Consider the following 8,065-nt stretch of genomic DNA (forward strand, 5'->3'; position numbering starts at 1 on the left):
CACCACCTCGGGGGAAGCGAGGTCGGGGGCCGAGGGCGTTCCCTATAGGAGCGTTGGGGGAGGGGCGGATCCTAATCCCCTGGTCGCCCTTTTGGCGGGGTCTGGTCTGGCGGAAGCCTGGGAGGAGTGAAGAACATAGTGCAGCGGACGAGAGGGTCCCCCGGAGTGCACCGGATGCGCGCAGGAAAACTGGGGGTCACAGCTGTCGCTGGGGAAGCGAGGTCGGGGGCCGAGGGCGTTCCCTATAGGAGCGTTGGGGGAGGGGCGGATCCTAATCCCCTGGTCGCCCTTTTGGCGGGGTCTGGTCTGGCGGAAGCCTGGGAGGAGTGAAGAACATAGTGCAGCGGACGAGAGGGTCCCCCGGAGTGCACCGGATGCGCGCAGGAAAACTGGGGGTCACAGCTGTCGCTGGGGGTCAGGGAAACGCTGGGCCCAGCGCTAGCCGCCCCGAGGCTACTCACGGGGATGGAGGGGAGGGGTTCTGCGCGACCCCCGCGTGCGGATGGGACCACTGGTCCCTGGATGGAAGGAGCCAGGACCCGGAGCCGCACCCCCATCCTCCTCCCTTGGGATTCAGGTAGCCCTGATCAATGAGTTTTCTTATGGAAAATGCATGCATAAAGATGTACCCCTAGCCCCCTCGCACCAGTGTGGCTCAGTTGGTTAAACATCCTCCCATGCGCTAAGAGCTCACCAGTTGATTGCACCTCAGGACACTTGCCTGGGTTTAGGGCTCGTCCCCAGGGGGGCCATATAGGAGACAGCCCATCGATGTTTCTCTCTCATAATTTATCCCTTTCAAAAAAATTTTTTAAAAAGTACCCCCTTCTCTATGTGGACGAAAAGGGGCCACATACTAAACCCGAAAAGCTCAGGGAAGACCTGCATGCTGGTCTTACAAACTCGGAGACCTAACATAACCAGAAAGGATGGTCTGAGATTAAAACTTTTAACTAAAATCAGTTTGTGGTGGGTAGTCATGTCCTAGGCTAGACTCTTCCCTGACAAAGGTAAGTTTTCACCTTAAGCCTGTGGTCTTTTTGCATCTAGGATAACCTACGTTTGGAATGTCACAGTGATTTCCCTTTTCCGGACCCCTCAAGACATAGGTACTGCAACAGAGCAAGACCACAAATCCTCTCCTTATTGAGTTAATTGTTGACTATCCTGCACCCACCTATTTAAAAAATGTTTATGTCAGTCATTTTACTTTTTATCCAATCCCAGAGGTTTCTCCTGCTTTGCTTTCTCTTGCCTCCCTGATCTATTACCAATGGATTTCCTGTGACCCACTTTTGTCTTCTCTTTTCATTGTAATATGTAACATAAGGTGCAAAACTGTCATTCTCTGGAGCATTTTCTCAATCCGTTGAGATTTTGCTTCCCAGCAATTGTGGACATTTCGGCTCAAATAAACTCACAAAAATTCATGTTTCTTACATCGACACCTAAACCCGAAATTTTAAAAAATTGAAATGTTTTTGCCAACTTTACTTTCATTTTAAAAATTCAAACTATCCAGGAACTTATAAAGGAATTTTCCCACCTCTGGAAGGTACAGAACTGTGATTATCTTGTTCACCTTTGAATCCACATGGTAGCAGTTTGGCCCCATTTAATGCTTGATGAGAAGACGCCCATGCACATGCATACATAACTAAATACTACCCATATTTTTTTTATTGTTTTAAGTGGCTAAGTTTTTTTTTTAATTAATAGGCTTTATTTTTTAGAGTAGTTTTGTGCTCACAGAAAATTTTAGAATAGAGTTCCTGTATAGCCAACCCTTCCACAGAAACATGAACAGGGTTTTCCCCAATATAAACATTTTGTATTGGCATGGTTCATTATTAGGATTGATTAAACAATATTGATACATTATTATTAACTAAAGTCCATAGTTTACATTAAGGTTCACTTTGTTGTACAATTTTGTTAAGTACCCACCATTACAGTATCATACAGAAGTTTCTCTGCCCTAAAAATTCCCTGTGCTCTGCCTGTTCATCCCTCCTCCCCCCCACAACCCCTGGCAAACTCTGATCTGTCTACTATCTCTATAGTTTTGCCTTTTCCAGAGTATCATATAGTTGGAATTATACAGTATGTAACCTTTCAGATTAGCTTCTTTAACTTAGTAATATGCATTTAAGTTTCCTCCATGTCCTTTCCTGGCTTTATAGATTCTTTCTTCTTTTTTTTTTTTTTAATAACCTTTCAGTCCGCAGGCCAGCGCCCTATCCACTGAGCCAAACTGGTTAGGGCTAGATTCTTTCTTCTTAATAGCCAAATATTTCATTTTCTGTATGTACCACAGTTTATCCATTCACCTATTGAAGAACATCTGGGTTCTTCCAAGTTTTGTCAATTAAGAATAACGCTGCTTTACTCATGTGCAGGGTTTCTGTTTGTTTTTTAAATAGATTTTTATTGATTTCAGAGAGGAAGGGAGAGGGAGAGTTAGAAACATCAATGATGAGAGAATCATTAATGGGCTGCCTCCTGTACACTCCCTACTGGGGATTGAGCCCACACCCCAGGCATGTACCTTGACCAGGAATCCAACCTTGACCTCCTGGTTCATAGGTCAACCCTCAACCCCTGGGCCACACTTCCAGGCCATGCACAGGTTTTCTTATATTTGTATTGATTTTTAGAGAGAGAGAAACATTAATGTGAGAGAAACATCAATCAGCTGCCTCCTGCTCACACCCTACTGGGGATCAAGCCCCAAACCCAGTGCATGGAATGATGTTCAACCAACTGAGCAACAGTGGCCAGGGCTCAGAGTATTGTATTTTCTTTTTTTAAAAAAATATATTTCTTTATTGATTTCAGAGAGGAAGGGAGGAGAGAGATAGAAACATCAATGGTGAGAAAGAATCATTGATTGGCTGCCTCCTGCATGCCCCCCACTGGGGATCAAGCCCTCAACCCAGGCATGTGCCCTTGGCCGGAATCGAACCTGGGACCCTTCAGTCCACAGGCCGACGCTCTATCCACTGAGCCAAGCCGGCCAGGCCAGAGTATTGTATTTTCTAAGTGCTGATACTTTTAAATGAACTGACACTCCATTAAGGATGTTTCCACACTTTTGTTAACCTTAGATTTCATCAGGCTTTATCTTTGCTAACATGATAGAAAAAGAGATAATCAAAAATCCACCTCAGTGCCCTAACCGGTTTGGCTCAGTGGATAGAGCATCGGCCTGCGGACTCAAAGGTCCCAGGTTCGATTCCGGCCAAGGGCATATACCTTGGTTATGGGCACATCCCCAGTTTGGGGTGTGCAGGAAGCAGCTGATCAACGTTTCTCTTTCATCGATGTTTCTAACTCTCTATCCCTCTCCCTTCCTCTCTGTAAAAGTCAATAAAATATATATTTTTTTAAAATCCACCTCGGTGTTTTAATTTGTATTTCTTTGATTTTAAGTGAGGCTAAACATATTTTTACATATTTGTTGTTCTCATCTAAAAATATTATTATTATTATTATTATAGAGAATAACTCACATATTGTGCCCTTCATATATCATATACTGAAAATAACTTTTCCTAGGTAGCAGTTTGTTAGAAGCTGCCAAATGAGAGCTGACTCCCTTACTTTCTTCTCATTGCTCTATACTCTGGATCAGGGTTGCTCAATCTTAACACTATGACATTTGGGGCCTGATACTCTGCTGTGGGGCTGTCCTATTTCTTGTAGGCTGTTTAGCAGCATCCTCTACCCACCTTACACGCTCTCTAAAAATCAATGGAAAAAATATCCTCAGGTGAGGATTAATAAGAAAAAAAAAAGTGCCCAGTTGAGAACCAGAGTTTTAGGGGAAGGCTAAGCTACTCTAACCAAGAAACCCAACCAAATCCAGTGGCTTAGAAAAAAAGTTTTATTTCTTATGTAATTGTCCAGGGGCAGACGGCCATGCCCATGGGGTCACAGGGACCCAGATTCCTTCCGAGTGGTGTCTGCTCCTAAAGGGCCTCACCATTACCTTCATGGTCAAGGCTGGGTTGCAAGGAGGGCAGGGCAGGGAATAGGGACAGCGTTCAGTTTGCTATTTGAAGGAGCACATGCCACTTCTCACATTTCATTAGTGGTAACTTAGACACCTAGACACATCTAACTGCAATGGAGGCTGGGAAATGGATTCTGGTAGGGTACTGACGTGCCCAGCACAATCTATTCTGGAAGTAGGTGAGTGCTATGGACTGAATATCCCCCCTCCCCGCCAAAAAATTCTTAGGCTGAATCCCAAACCCTTAATGGGACTGTAGAGAATTAAAAGGAAGATACCAGAGCTCTCTCTCCCCAACACCTTACAGTGGAAAGTCAGGTGAGCACACAGCCATCTGCAACCCAAAGGGAGAACTCTCACCAACATCAACCTTCCTGCTGCCTTGATCTTGGACTTGCAGCCTCCAGAACTGTGAGAAAATAGATCTGCTGTCCATTAAGCTGCCCATTTGTGGTGTTTGTTATGAGCCTAGCTAAGAGAGAGACTTTGGTGGATGTCTGATAGCTCCTATGAGATGGAAGGTAGAGCTGAGAAACAGAACAGTATAAGGGTTTGAGTCCCTTTTTTTTTTTAATGGAAAATCTCAAATACAAAAGCAGAGAAAACCTAATGAATCCCAGGCACCTGCCAGTTTCAGCAACTTAGGACCAATTTTGTTTAACCTGTCTCCAAAAACATTCAAACACGGCATCCCATCATGTCCTCCATAGAGTGGACAGCCTTGTGCCCACCTGCCTATCAGAAGGTAGGGTGAAGAGATCCTACTTGCACTGCTCCAGGCAGTCTGCTACATCAGGTCTGAGTGTCAGGGCAGCAGGGCACAAAGGGGACTGCACGTCCAGGTGCAAGGGCTTGTGTATGCCCATGTCAGGGCTACGAGGTCAGGACCTGAGGCCTGGAGGTGCAGCAGTCACAGTGACCACGAAGGAAAAGCTAAGAGAACTGCTAAGGTGCTGACATCGTTTGACAACATTTGACATCACTGAGCAGCAAAAGTTCTTGGCTGCCTCATCTAGGTTTTGTGTTATTTGAGATAATTAAATACCATAGTCAGGCTAATATTCTGGTCTGTGCAGTTAAAGGCATCCTGATAAAAGAGAGGCATGACAGACAGCCCAGCAGGTGTGGTTCAGCAGTTGAGTGTTCACCTATGAACCAGGAGGTCCTGGTCAGGGCACATGCCAGGGTTGCAGGCTTAATCCCCAGTGGGGGGGAGGGGGTGCTGGAAGATTCTCATTATTGATGTTTCTATCTCCCTTCCTCTCTGAAATTAACAAAAATATATATTCTTTAAAAAGGCATGACACACTAATTTTTTTATTTTTTAGAATATATTTTATTGATTTCTTACAGAGAGGAAGGGAGAGGGATAGAGTCAGAAACATCGATGAGAAACATCTATCAGCTGCCTCCTGCACGCCCCCAACTGGGGATGTGCCCACAACCAAGGTACATGCCCTTGACCGGAACCGAACCCGGGACCCCCCAGTCCACAGGCCGACACTCTGTCCACTGAGCCAAACCAGCCAGGGCACACAAAAATTTTTTTTAAAAAGGCATGACATGTTGGAAGAGGTGGAAGCAAAGTTGAAGGAGCACATGCCACTTCTCATGTTGTGCTCCTTCACTTGTTGTAGCTTAGTAACAAACTACTTGTGCTGGCTCAGCAATTTCTGCAATGAAAAGGGCACCCCATCCCTACTCAGTATCAAGGCCCCATCAGCCAAGTTCCCTCTATTTTCATGGGTGACCAGGACAGCTGTGTACTCACAAAGGTTCCCATCTGCCTGGTGAAGTAGGTGGTGGGAATAGCACCGGGTGTCTGACCAGTGGGGTCAGACCAAACCTGGGTTCAGCAACCTTGGTACTTGGGTTCTGGCAAGGAAAGAATTCAGAGCAAGACCCAAACTGTAAGAGAACATTTATTTGGTAAATTACAGAGGTAGAAAAAGTAAGTCCTAGAAGAAATAGGCTTAGGAAACAAGTTATGGAGGTAAAGGAAGGGCCCTTGGAGCTTGGAAGTGAGGAATGGTAATGTGAGATTTTAGGGGAGGTCCCAGGGAAAGATCTTAATAGAATATTCAGCAGTTTTCCAGGTGCATCCTTTCAGGGTTGTGGTCTCCACTGATTGGTTGGCACCAGGGCAGGAGGGTCTTTATTCCATGCCTGGCTGGTTTTACTGCTTACCTGGGCCTGGAGCTGAAATACAACAGGCCTAGATGTTATCTCTAGAGAGGAAAGGTCAGGGGGCCCAAACCTCTTGACCAGTGATGTGCTAGGGGAGGAAAAGTCACCCTGGGGGCACGGTCCCACCCTACGATTGTCCATTGCTGGGCACCTGGGGCTTTCCACCCTGATGACCTATACCTGGCCCATCTTCCTTGCTCTGTCATGTCTAACTGCCTACAGCACTGAGACTTATCCAATGCCAGGAGGGTTCTCTTCTGTACTATACTCCGAATCCCTTCCTCTTTTGAAGACAAGGAGATGGACATTCTTTTTTTAAGGGATATTTTATTTTACTTATTTATTTTTATTTTTTGTTAATCCTCCCCCAAGGATATTTTTCCATTGATTTTTTTTTTTTTAAGAGGGAGGGGGAGAGAGAGGGAAAGACAGAAATATCGATATGAGAGAAACACATCGATTGGTTGCCTCCTGCAGGAGGAATGACCAGGGCCTGGGTGGGGGAGGAGCCTGTAATCGAGGTACATGCCCTTGACCTTGACCGGAATCTAATCTGGGACCCTTTGGTCCCCAGGCTGAGGCTCTATCCACTGAGCCAAACCTGCTAGGGCAGGAAATGGACATTTTAGAAGACATCAATGAGACAGCAGGATATTGCTTACCTAAGTAAGGCGCTATTAAGCAACAGTCATTCTGTCATGAGCTTTCATTGGGTCCTGCTACAGTAACAAAGAACCCCAAAGTCTCAGTGACCTGAGTTACCTCAGTTTTTCTTACTGGAGCTACCTATCAGCTGCAGTGGCTGTAGCTTGGCTGTGGCCATGTCTTATTCCAGGAATCAGAGTGAAAAGGCAGCCCTAGTTGCACGCAAGCTGCTCTCACCTGGGGGTCAAGGGGGGGATGGGTGAACCAAACTGCTTTCAAAGCTTCTGCCGGACCGTGTGTGCTGTCAGCTGTGATTACTTTACAGCAGTGTTTGGAAGTCACGTGGCCAAGCTCAACATCAAGGAAGCAAATAATTGGAAACAATATAATCTATCACCCTTCCAAAACTCACTGTAGGTATCTTGGGTAATATTATCATTGGGCTTCCGCAACCACCGAGAGAAGGGGGGAGGGAGGGAGAGGAAAGGTCGGAAATGGCCCCAAGGGCCTCAGCCCAGGCACTGCTCAACCCTAAGGGCGGTGACTCACCGACCTCTTGGTCTGCAGCAGCGAGGCAGGTGGTTCGCAACAGCTCGCTAGAGAACAGCCCGGAATTCCACATCTGCATTTCTGCTGCATCCACCTCCCCAAAACAGTGGCCTCCAAAGTTTGTACCAGTGCCTAAGGGCATCCTAAGCCAGCACGACACAGAAATTCTGGAAAACAGAAATTCCTGGCTTGCTCCGGTCTGAATGTTTGTGTCCCCACAACGAGATGGATTCGGGGACGGGCCTTCGGGGTGATAGGGTTTAGACAGGTCAGAGGGCGGACCCCTCATGTGGGAAAAGTGCGCGTGTGAGGAGAGGAAGGCGGCACCCCCAAGTGCGCAGTGTCACTTGGCAGATGCCGCCGCAGCCCGATGTCCCTGAGACAAGAGCAGCAAACATCACTGGACGCTCTCTAGATGCCGGGGCTGCTCTCAGACCAGACGTGTCGCCTCCCCACGACAGGGACCTCTCCTGGTCGGTGGCCACATGTCACAGGCGAAACGACCGCCCTGCTTTCCTTTCCGCCTGTGAGTGTGCACACGCAGTCTTTGCAAATGGAAGTCTCGGAGCTTGGCAGGCCCGTGTTTACTAGGCTGTCCCGTGGGCCCTGTGCACACAGCCCCTCCCCGCGCCGCTGGACACCGACGGAGCGGGCGTGGGCCGGCGAGCG

Source organism: Myotis brandtii, unplaced genomic scaffold (genome assembly GCF_000412655.1).
Source record: "Myotis brandtii unplaced genomic scaffold, ASM41265v1 scaffold112, whole genome shotgun sequence".
NCBI lineage: Eukaryota > Metazoa > Chordata > Mammalia > Chiroptera > Vespertilionidae > Myotis > Myotis brandtii.